Genomic DNA, 12,204 nt, shown 5'->3' on the forward strand with positions numbered 1-12,204 from the left:
CAAAATGGATATATCTCGTTTTGCAACGAAATTCTTCAATATATATATATATATATATATATTCTATATAATTAACATAATACTGTGTGTGTGTATATGTGTGTGTGTGTGTATATATATATTTCTTAAATATAATAATTTTTATATGTATGATTTTTTCTGTCCAGGTCATTTATCATGGATCAGTAATGGTGACGCACAGTTGTTCTATGGCAGAAGCCGATGCTAATACAGTGAGTGAATACTGGGCCTGTGCCAGGACTGAAATGGTCCAGGTGAGGACATCAGGAGAGGACACTGCACTGTGTGTGTGTGTGTGTGTGTGTGTGTGTGTGTGTGTGTGTGTGTGTGTGTGTGTGTGTGTGTGTGTGAAATCATACAGACAATAACGCTCTCTGCGTTATAACACTGTCCGAATCTTTGCTTCAAGGACACTGGACAGTGGTTTCAGCAACTAACTCCTTAACACTGCTGTAGACTTTCTCTTTTACACTATTGGCTACAGTTTTCTGCTCATATCGTTTTTTCATTCTCTCCTTTTGTTTTTCTTATAATAATCACTGGAGTCAATGGAGTTTTGTTGTCTTGTGTATATGTCTTTAGCTACACTTCACAAAATTTCTCTTTAGGGATGTCCTCAAAGAGAAAAATTAAAGTTGGTCAGTATTATTTTTTATATATATATATATATATATATATATATATATATATATATATATATATATATATATACAGTGAGGAAAATAAGTATTCGAACACCCTGCTATTTTGCAAGTTCTCCCACTTAGAAATCATGGAGGGGTCTGAAATTGTCATCGTAGGTGCATGTCCACTGTGAGAGACATAATCTAAAAAAAAAAATCCAGAAATCACAATGTATGATTTTTTAACTATTTATTTGTGTGATACAGCTGCAAATAAGTATTTGAACACCTGAGAAAATCAATGTTAATATTTGGTACAGTAGCCTTTGTTTGCAATTACAGAGGTCAAACGTTTCCTGTAGTTTTTCACCAGGTTTGCACACACTGCAGGAGGGATTTTGGCCCACTCCTCCACACAGATCTTCTCTAGATCAGTCAGGTTTCTGGGCTGTCGCTGAGAAACACAGAGTTTGAGCTCCCTCCAAAGATTCTCTATTGGGTTTAGGTCTGGAGACTGGCTAGGCCACGCCAGAACCTTGATATGCTTCTTACAGAGCCACTCCTTGGTTATCCTGGCTGTGTGCTTCGGGTTATTAAGACCCAGCCTCGACCCATCTTCAATGCTCTAACTGAGGGAAGGAGGTTGTTCCCCAAAATCTCGCAATACATGGCCCCGGTCATCCTCTCCTTAATACAGTGCAGTCGCCCTGTCCCATGTGCAGAAAAACACCCCCAAAGCATGATGCTACCACCCCCATGCTTCACAGTAGGGATGGTGTTCTTGGGATGGTTCTCATCATTCTTCTTCCTCTAAACACGTTTAGTGGAATTATGACCAAAAAGTTCTATTTTGGTCTCATCTGACCACATGACTTTCTCCCATGATCATCCAAATGGTCACTGGCAAACTTAAAACGGGCCTTGACATGTGCTGGTTTAAGCAGGGGAACCTTCCGTGCCATGCATGATTTCAAACCATGACGTCTTAGTGTATTACCAACAGTAACCTTGGAAACGGTGGTCCCAGCTCTTTTCAGGTCATTGACCAGCTCCTCCCGTGTAGTTCTGGGCTGATTTCTCACCTTTCTTAGGATCATTGAGACCCCACGAGGTGAGATCTTGCATGGAGCCCCAGTCCGAGGGAGATTGACAGTCATGTTTAGCTTCTTCCATTTTCTAATGATTGCTCCAACAGTGGACCTTTTTTCACCAAGCTGCTTGGCAATTTCCCCGTAGCCCTTTCCAGCCTTGTGGAGGTGTACAATTTTGTCTCTAGTGTCTTTGGACAGCTCTTTGGTCTTGGCCATGTTAGTAGTTGGATTCTTACTGATTGTATGGGGTGGACAGGTGTCTTTATGCAGCTAACGACCTCAAACAGGTGCATCTAATTTAGGATAATAAATGGAGTGGAGGTGGACATTTTAAAGGCAGACTAACAGGTCTTTGAGGGTCAGAATTCTAGCTGATAGACAGGTGTTCAAATACTTATTTGCAGCTGTATCATACAAATAAATAGTTAAAAAATCATATATTGTGATTTCTGGATTTTTTTTTTTAGATTATGTCTCTCACAGTGGACATGCACCTACGATGACAATTTCAGACCCCTCCATGATTTCCAAGTGGGAGAACTTGCAAAATAGCAGGGTGTTCAAATACTTATTTTCCTCACTGTATATATATATATATTCTAAAACTGCACAAAAAAATTAGGCTTAGCATATTGTCATTACTATGCTGCGAAGGGAGTCTCAGGAGAAGCCAGGTTATCCCGGTAAATGTTGATGTGAAAAATCGGGTATATTTAGCAATATAGCGGGTGAATTATGTATATGATGTATATTACGATGTTATGATGAACTATATGCCTTTCTCCAACGACGTTCTAAGTTGTTCAAAGCGTCTGACTCTGAGATGGTGAACGGGAACATGGTTTGTGTAACATTAGCAACACATTATTAGCTGTTTGATTATGTAGTCAAGCCAAAGGCTAATCATATCAGTTACCGTTATTACCGTCCAACATTGTACAAAACGCACCACCATTCTGATACATCGACTTGTAGACGAGCCTGTATAATCCACTCTTCCTTCTCTTCTTCTGAATCAGTTTCTGGTTCAAACATATACGGCTGAATTAAACCAATATTTACTACAGTAAAGTTGACTGAGTGGATCAGGTGGTGTGATTGAATTTTGGTGATCAAAGATGAGGTTTAAGGGATACAATTATTGATGACAAGGGGGACTTTAATTTATTTTTTTAATAAAATTATATTTAGCTTTAAAAAAAAAACATTTGATATTATTTTCATGACAATTAAACATATTTCTTAAGAACAAAACTTTTGGGGTACAAAAATAGTGACAATCTAATGATAACAATGAGAATTACAAAAAAACTCAAAAGTAAACGTTCCAGAAGTCATGAGATTGGGGTATACAAATTATTTCTTATTTATTTTGATTTTGTGGTGAAATATGAACATGTTTTCGTGAAATTTACCTTTATGATCTAACGGATTCCCAACTGGTGGTGAGTGATGCAAAAAAAAAAGAGAAAAAAAAGTAATTTTGATAGTTTCGAGCCAATCATTTATTACAAAGGTCTAGGTCGTATTATTCTTTTTACCGTGCTTGTTAGGTTAGTAGCATTTTATTATTTGCATTTAGTACTGTTTTTAGGACACACAATCCTTCTTGTGTGTTCTTTTAAGAACTGTTCACTGGAAAGTTCTTTGGGGGACCAAAAAAACAAGGTTCTTCTAATGCATCCCCCAAATTTGAGCATTACTAGTCTATGGTCTGTCCTCATTCAGATAGCTGGCTAAATGTGTGTGTTTGTGTGACTGGATGTGTGTTTGACAACTTTTCAGTCAGCTGTTTAAACTTTGGAGAAGATCTTCAATGATCTGGACTGTCCTGCTGTCCTTTATTCCTCTCCCTCGCTCACTGTCTTTCTCTGTCCCTCTCACTGACAATAGCAAAAGTGAGAGTTCTCTTTCGCATTTATCACGCACTTCTTTGTTTTCTTATTATCCTGTCGCCTCAGCATCAGTTTCTGCGTTTACAGCCGCACACATTCTTTTCTCCTCCTTCCGGAGCACTTACGCCAATTTCTGGCTTGACATAATCTGAAATGGTGCTTAAGTGAATTTATGTTGTGCTCAGTGCATTAACTTCTGCCGTTTTTGCCTTTATGTTACGGAGAGCTTTTGTGCGAGCGCACGGAGGAAAGCGAGAGAGAATGAGAATTTGAAACCCAGACCACGGACTAGACAGCCTATCAGTATTCAGCAGAGAAAGTGAGTGATGGAGAGAGAGAAACGGAGGAAAGAAAGGAGGAGGGGGTGATGTATCAATATTCTGAGTGGTGTTTGAGGGCAAGAAGAACGAACCGGGAAGGGGTGGGAGAGGGGCGCGGGTGCGCGAAACAGTCCGAGCAGGTTTATCCGCTCAGTGTTTGTTAGTGCGAGAGCCTGTTGGGGCGAGATGATATCGGTAGAGCAGTTACCTTGAGGACGGAAACTCAAGTGTGTGTTTGTCTGAGAGAAGTGGTGTTCAAGTCGAATGTGACGGAATCTTAGCCGAACGCTAGCCATAACTCCACTCTCCCTCTCTCTTTTTTACTCTGTGTGCTAATCAGCATTTGAAAGGCAGCTTTGACAGTGAGAAAGAAAAGTGAGGGCAGCGGGGAGGAGGGAGTGTAAACGAGAAAGAAACGAGAGAGAGAGAGAGAGAGAGTGTGTGAAAGAGAGAGAGAGGTAGGGGCCGTACAAGCATTTCTTTTATATTTACCAGCGATTGAGGAGAGAGAGAGAGAGAGCGAGAGAGGGGGAGCGAGTGAAGAGACGACCGGTGCGTGCAGCTTTCCCAAGAGGAAATGAAAAGAAAAGAAGCTCAACGAGGAAAGAGAGAGAGCCAAAGCGGGGAGCACGCCAGAGAAGGAAACAGACTCGCATCCTCTAACTCCAGTCATATCTGAGACGATCCCGGTCGAAAAGTGAGGGAGGAGAGAGAGCGAGAGCACGGTCGCTGCCGCCGTGCTCCCACAAACACACGCACACACACACACACACAAACACGCTCTTGCGGCAGCAGACCGCTGTGTGTTCGCCTACTCTTTTGTGCCAGCAGCTGGGATTGTTCTTGGCCCCGTCTGACCCCCTTGTCACCCCCCCGTGTGAGTGTTTGTATGTGTGTGTGGGAGTGCGAGGGGTCCTGGAACGTGGACTGAGCGGAGGGGAGGGTCACGGTTCGGACGGGACAACTGAAGAAGAAGAAGAAGAAGAGGAGGAGGGATACATCTGCCCTCGAAACAGCTGCTCAGAGGTGGACATGCACATCAGGTGAGTCACGCAACTGCTCTTGACACACACATGTCAGACTGTCACATGTCTGACAGTTTTAAGATCCGAGCGGAGGGTTTCCCCTTTCTCCTCAAACTTGTTGATGGCTTCATGCCGGAAGGCTTGGCTTCCTGGGAAACTTTTTGGGAAAGACACTTTGCTCACAAGTACACTCGTCTCTCCCCCTTAATGACGGAGGTATTGGGAGCGGAGGGAGGGAACGCTGGGGTTAATTGTGCGGACCACCTTGGCTCTTTCTCAAACATCATCTCTCACTTAATTAGTGGATTTTACAAGATTAGTGCGCTTTGCATTGACGGCGTGTTCTGTGGAAGGTAGTGAATGGTAGCGGCGAGGCGCTTGTCTTCTGTTATCTGATGTCTTTGGATTTAACAGCTTCTTCTAAATGACTGGATTTGTATTAGAAATGAAAGGGGTGGGTAAATATTAACCTTTTCCTTCATCAGTCAGTTTGGGCTTAGCATGGGGATTATTAAAGAAACGAAATTGCTATTGTAATGCGTTTTAATTCAGTTCTGCTTGTTTTTTTAATTAAATGTTTGCTGATAAAAAAACCCGGATTTTTAGAAAGTGTATAATTGATAGTGTAACGACAAACGTTATTATATAAATGATCATTTTAATAACGATTTGTCACAAAATGATTCCTAATTTGTCGCACATCCTAGAAAATTTAGTTGGATTCTGTTGATATTGGCAACATTACATTAATGTTACACATATTGCATGTGCTACAGTAATAATAATGACAAAGTGTGTTTTCAAGTAGGTCCACAAAATAATTTCACTTTAAATATGTTTATTATGTGTACTTGCATGCTTAAATGTGAGTATGTTTTATTTTTTATTTCTGTGTTATTCAGCTAGATTCCTTCATGAACGGAAAGTTCATGCTGTTAGTTTGTCATATGGCAATGCTGGACAATCGGAATTATAGGACAGGAATATTTTGACACTTTCACACTTACTATGGCAGCCTTACCAGGAAGAAAAACAAAAAGTGAGTGAAAAACTTTCCTGGCACTTTAGTTTTAAGAGGTTTTGCTTTGGTTGAGTGTTTCGAATCGATAGCTTCATATTAGTCTGGAAGTCTACCTGTTGCTCATTAATTATATTTGTTTGAACACAAGTGAAAATGAGCAGTTGTTGAAGCTTTAAGCAGCTTTAGGTCTACCTGACCTGCCTGTTTAAAAATACTTTCACTGGTGCAATGTAATAGTCAGAGTGATTCAGCCATATTATAGTTTTCACGTAAATAAAAGTAGTTTATTTAGATGTTACTACAATTTGGTAAGCTGAGACATTTTTTGTCTTCATTATTGCTTATCCTGACGATGATCAATTTGTTGTTGTCTAGTGTCTTCTGGAGAAAACGTTACGTTACAGTTTTAGTATAATTTAACAGTCCGTGTAATAGTATTAATCTAAGACACAAAAATGCCAATTTTATTGAAAGCGAGCCGCCCTGTTAGTAAAGCATGCACATCCAAAGGCTATATCCGCATGTGCGTCAGACATCAGGGGCATCTTTGAAATGAGCGTGAATTGAGAATTGATAGAAGTTATGCAGGTATGTACAAGAGAGCAATAGGACCATAAAAGCCGTCACACACAAACACACACACACACTCTCAGAGCGGGACAGACAGGCCTGGTGACAGACAGTGTCAGGAAGGTGTCAGTGAGAAGCTGTTGGTGTCACACTTGGTTGACCTGATCTGTGGTCAGGCTGTCCACTGCAGCCCGTTGTGACTCCTTACATAACCACTTCCTGCCACTCACACCCAGCTCTGCAGGGACGCGCTCGGATATTTATATACTCAACATACAGACACACACACATCAATATGCCCTTATAAACACACACACACACACACACACACAAACAAACAAACAAGAGCCCCAGTCGATATACAGACCCCTCCTGCAGTCAGAGAGATATGATCTTATTCACTGATTTTGACCTTCTGCATCCTTAAAATTTTCTCTTATCATCCATGATCTGTACATAAGCATCACTCAAGTGTCAGAGATTGTCTTACGACAGTGATGTATTGTCGATATATATTTGAAACTAGATGGGCGAATCTCATGAAAACACTTTTAGGCCATTTTTCACCTCAAAATAAATAGGAATAAAAGTAATAAAATAATGATAATGAATATAAAATGGTTTAAAAATATAAACTTCTACTTCAAAGTACCAATAGATTTGGGGAAATTTGATTTAATTGATTATTTTCCCCGGACACATTTAAAGTGGTGTAAAAAAGTGTTTTTACAATAATTTACATCAGCAATAATTAAAGTACAACAAATCATGTATACATAATTATATATATATTTATATTATATTTGAATTACAGTAACCTTGGGGACATATGATTAATTGCAGTTAAAATGTTGCATCAATTCAATAATTGTATCTTATAATAAAGAGAATATAATTTCTAATATTTTTCTTTTAATTTTAGGATGAAATATGACCCAGACATGTTCATGAACGGTTTTATGCGATTCACACCCATATCCTGCACTTGTCCGTGTCGAAAAAAGCAAGAAACATGCATAGACTATATAAATGTTATATATACATATATATGCAAAATCCTCTAATTCTTACTAGTGTGCAAATGGTGTTGTACTTGGCCAATGAAATGGGACGTTTAAATGCTCTGATGTGGCTGCATGTAGACTCTAGACTTCTCTCTGACAATCTCTCTTTGGCTATTTGACCCTGTGTGTTTTCAGGACCTGTTCCCTGCCTGAGAGCCGAATACTGTGCGTTTTAGATATCGATTGTGTATGTTTCTTTAGTGTTCAGTTAACTACAGTACAAGTGTTTAATATTCTGAAATGCATTTTTTTCCCATGCATTTGAGTTGAAGTTATAGAACTGTGCACATCCAACCCGAGTCAACCAAATCTAGATTATTTAGTCAGGTTCTTATTGAAATCTCTCGACATAGTGCTGGCATATCTGAATTTGAGACACAGTTATTGTGTAGAAATTCTGGAAGAGGCACGTGATGATTACTGGAGTCTTTTTTCACTGTTGAATGATTGCTTCGTTGGTCCTTGAGAAAAGCAAAACATTCATTGATGGTTTGCTCTCAATCTTTTAATCATTTATAGTCACTATTTGTCCATTTTAAAATGGCATTTAAAAGCAAACCGCAACATTTCTCTTCATGCGAGATCAGATGCAAGATCTCAGGGGCCAGTCCAGTATCCTTTACGCTTTCCGTTTTACCGTTGCGGGTCAGGGGCGGGTAGGGTCAGTTTGATCTAATCAAATGGAGTATTGATTCCATTTGATAATTAATGGGCTAGGTGAAGATGAAGATGCAGCCTCCAGCTCTGAGGATTTGAGAAGAACCTTGGACTGGGAGTGATGGGAAGCCACCAAGGTCAGCGGCAAACCGCTAGAGTGCAGAGCAAGAGAAGTCCAGTTAAATGAGATAGGGAGAGAGAAATGCTGTTGACCAGAGCTGATTTATCAGCGTTCAAAGAAAATGAGACAACATCTGACTTCCTAATGCTGGACTTCAAATGCAGAGAGATGTGAAGAGAAATTAGTATTCTGCTGAAACAGCTCCATATATTGATGGAAAACTACATGCAGTATAGATGTTGCGGTATAGACAGCACTTCAAAGATGCTGGATTAATAATTCTGAAAGCAAATATAATTGCATGTTACATGCTACAACATCATTTCTGCAGTTATCCCTATTAAACGGTAATTTGAAATGCTCTTTATAGGTGCATCAAAGACAGGGAGGAGGTAAATTATGGACATTTTCTTTTATGCTCGACTCCAGGTTGATCTTTTAAAGTCGACTTTTGTTCTCAGGTGTATTTCAGTGACCCATGGCTGACGTTGTCTTTGCAACCCTTCCAGAAATAAAGTGTTCTGGCAAACGTCTGGTGAAGATTGCTGCAAATTTGCCACTAATTAAGCCCAAGTTCACCGGAAAATAAACCGTTTTTACTAGAGACCAATCTGGACCTTTAGAGTTGCATTGAAAACCAACACATTGAACTATTTAAAGACATGAAATTGGATGTTTGGGTTACAGGTATCAATTCTCTTTTCATATAGCTTTTGTAGAATAAAATGCATCCTAGATGCACTCAAAGGACAGGAAGACAGCACATGAGCAAAAACAATATTAGAAAACAATTGAAAATGAATATTCTAAGTTTAAAAACAACACTATAAAATGGTTACTTTAGTCTCTGGATGAAAAAATATGTAGTAACTGCTATGCTATGAAACGGCTGTTCACCAGCTACTGCGTTTATCAGACTTTTTTGACCAGGAATGGTAAGTAAAGCTATTGGTGCACAAAATGGACATGAACATATTGTAAACGTAATTTCAAATCAATAATTGCAACTTTAAACGACTACATAACTAAAGTAAAAATGACTGAAATGTACTTTAAATAATGAACATTTTCTCATCACCTTCAGATCGTTACAAGCCAAAGCCGTATCTCTTTCTTTCTGCTGAGAAACGTAAAAGCAGAAATTTTGAAGATTTTGTGAATTGGTTTCCATGCATTTACAATAAAATGAGATGTTTGAAATGGACGAAAGTTTTCCAACTTTGAATAAAGACGCAAAAGTCTTCTGAAGCCATTCGACAAATGACTCTCACATGAAAGCTGTCATATGGCTTGAGAAGACTTTTTTGACTGGATTATTATTATTTATTTTGATCAATTTATTGTGCTTTTTTGAAGCATGAAAGCTTCAGTCACCGTTCATCGTAATTGCATGGAAAAGAACAACCAGTCCATTATTCGTAATTTCTCCTTTTGTGTTCTGCAGTAGAAAGTAATTCATTAGGAATGACGCGAGGTAAGTAATGACCGAACTGTCAGTTTTAGTTAGTGCTAGTACTTTGAAATTTTAACGTCAATTGTCAATCCCTTAGTGTCCGATTAAAGTCTGGAAATCTGTGTGACGTGACCGGCCCACCACAGCTGTTTGCTGTTTAGATTTATTAAGAGAAAAAGGGGGGAAGGAAACGGGTGCCAGGAAAGTGAGCGAGAAAGTGCCCGATGGCCACATACAGGAATTGTTTTCTTCTTCTGTCAAAGGCATTCAAAGGTCAGTCACCAGAGTCACCCTGCATTACAAAAAATGAATAATCCAGAATGTTCCAGAGGTCCTTCACGCATCCTCATACCACTGCATGTGACATTTAAAACGGAATGGCAGTGTTATATCTGGCCTGGAAATGTGGGACCAATAAATGTTGTGCGAGTGAAAAGAGAGGGAGTTTGTGTGTGCATGAAAGAGAGTTGGTAATAGACGTGGTGTATTGTCTCCGTGCAGATTGGCTTAAATGTGCTCATTTTCCCCATTTGGCAGCTCCATAGGGAGGGGCGGAGTGCACTAACGAACCTCTGACAGCTGGAGGCCCTAATTAACGATCCCATCTGAAAACAAACAGCCACAGGCTCCGCCAAACACACACCCAGGCTTGGTTTGCTCCCGCACCCCGGCCTGAGCCAAATCCCACCGCATACATGCAGTTAGGATCCACGTCATTGTTGCTATTGGAACAACATTAGTGTTCAAAAATGAAAATTTTGTCATTTTACTCATCCTCATGTCATTCCAAAACATCGTTATCGTTAATTAAAAACTATTTACTTAACAAATCGGTAATTGATTTAAAGTTTAAATAAAATTAAATATCAGTTACATGAAAAACTTAAAAATTAGAAATGTTGGCTGAATAATCATTTCTATTTCTGCCACGGAAAAAAACAATTCAAACTTAATTGCGACTTTTTTTACCTCGCAAAACTGACTTTTTTTTCTCACAATTGCGATACATAAAATCACAATCGCGAGTTATAAAGTCAGAATTTCGAGATATAAACACAATTGCGAGTTATACAGTTAGAATTGTGAGATATTAAGTCACAATTTTGAGAAAAAAAGTCAGAATTGCGAGATAAAATATTGCAATTAACTTTTTTATTTTTTTATTCTGTGGCGGAAACAAGCTTCCATAGGTTTGTAACGTCATACATTGCATTCTTCGTATACGCATATACTATACAGTTCATGCAAAGCGAAAGAAGCAAAGCGATGACCTTGATGTTGCTAGCATTGTTAAAACTATGCTGTACTGTTTGAGCAATAGGAAACTGTTTTAGACCAGCTTTCAAGGCACAATAGCAATGTTGGCAGTGAACAGCAAAAGTCTCTCGTTCTCAGTCTAGTAGATGTGATGCTCTTTACTTTATAGTTGACTTTCAAAGCAGAACGTGACCTTCTCTGATGCCATTGTACGTTTGCGAAGGGCATGAATGCCAGCACACCTCACATCAAGGTTACGGAGTTAATTGAACAATTATGGTGGACAGGACCTCCATTATGTGTGTGGAGATAGTGAGGATGCTGAGCGAGATCCCGCACGCGATTAGATGAAGCATGATAGGCTAAAGACCAGCAGTCACTATGTGTGTGTGGTTCAGTTGCTAATGCTAATTGCACTCTTTCACTTGAAAATGTGTTTTGTTTGTCCATGTGTGCTTCTGATCTCTTATATGTGGCAAATTTTGAGCAAATGATGCATCACATACAATTTATCAGCCATTTTGAGTTCATATGCTTCATTTAGGTATCAACTTTGTCTCAAAAATGTTTCTTAAGAGCTATAAATAAATGTGGAACATGCTCGGGTCAGATTGGTGAGAAATGCTTGAGTTTGAGTTTGGTATCTTGCACATCTGAACACATTTTCAGACCTTGTGATCTTATCGGAAACACTACTCTGTAATAATAAAAAAAAAAAATTTACGGTGATGAATAAAACATTGTTGGAAAATGTTTTACAAGAAAATACTATTTTAGTCTTTTTACTTAAACATTTCACGTTTAATTTGATGTTACTTTGTAAATGTTTATTACATTTGCTAGCAATTTTTGAGTGATAATTGTTTCTATACCAATTGTTTTTCACTGTAGGATTTATTCTGAAACAATTTTCACTAGTAAATGTGATTTTTCTTTCCTATGGGCAACAGACCATGGTCAAAGTGATGTATGATGGCTATTAGCACATTAAAGCACATCTCATACAGTCTTGCCAGCTCATGACTAAGCTTTTGTGAGCCATGATGATGTTGCTAGTGCCTGTCATGGGATCACCTGAAATTAACG

General features: G+C 39.0%; 1 protein-coding gene across 3 annotated transcripts in view; it reads left to right on the forward strand.

Moving 5' to 3' along the window:
- Positions 1-4,447: 4,447 nt before the first annotated feature.
- npas1 (neuronal PAS domain protein 1) overlaps positions 4,448-12,204 on the forward strand; it is a 47,114-nt gene continuing 39,357 nt past the window's right edge. For 2 of the 3 annotated variants that reach the window (XM_084418130.1, XM_084418132.1), the window contains exon 1: positions 4,448-4,993. The gene's annotated coding sequence lies outside the window, so the exon portion shown is untranslated. Of the gene's footprint in view, positions 4,994-5,308; positions 5,430-12,204 lie in introns of those variants that run through there. The other variant, XM_084418131.1, reaches the window with a different exon arrangement.

Source organism: Rutilus rutilus, assembly GCF_951802725.1.
Source record: "Rutilus rutilus genome assembly, chromosome: 9".
Classification (NCBI taxonomy): Eukaryota; Metazoa; Chordata; class Actinopteri; order Cypriniformes; family Leuciscidae; genus Rutilus; species Rutilus rutilus.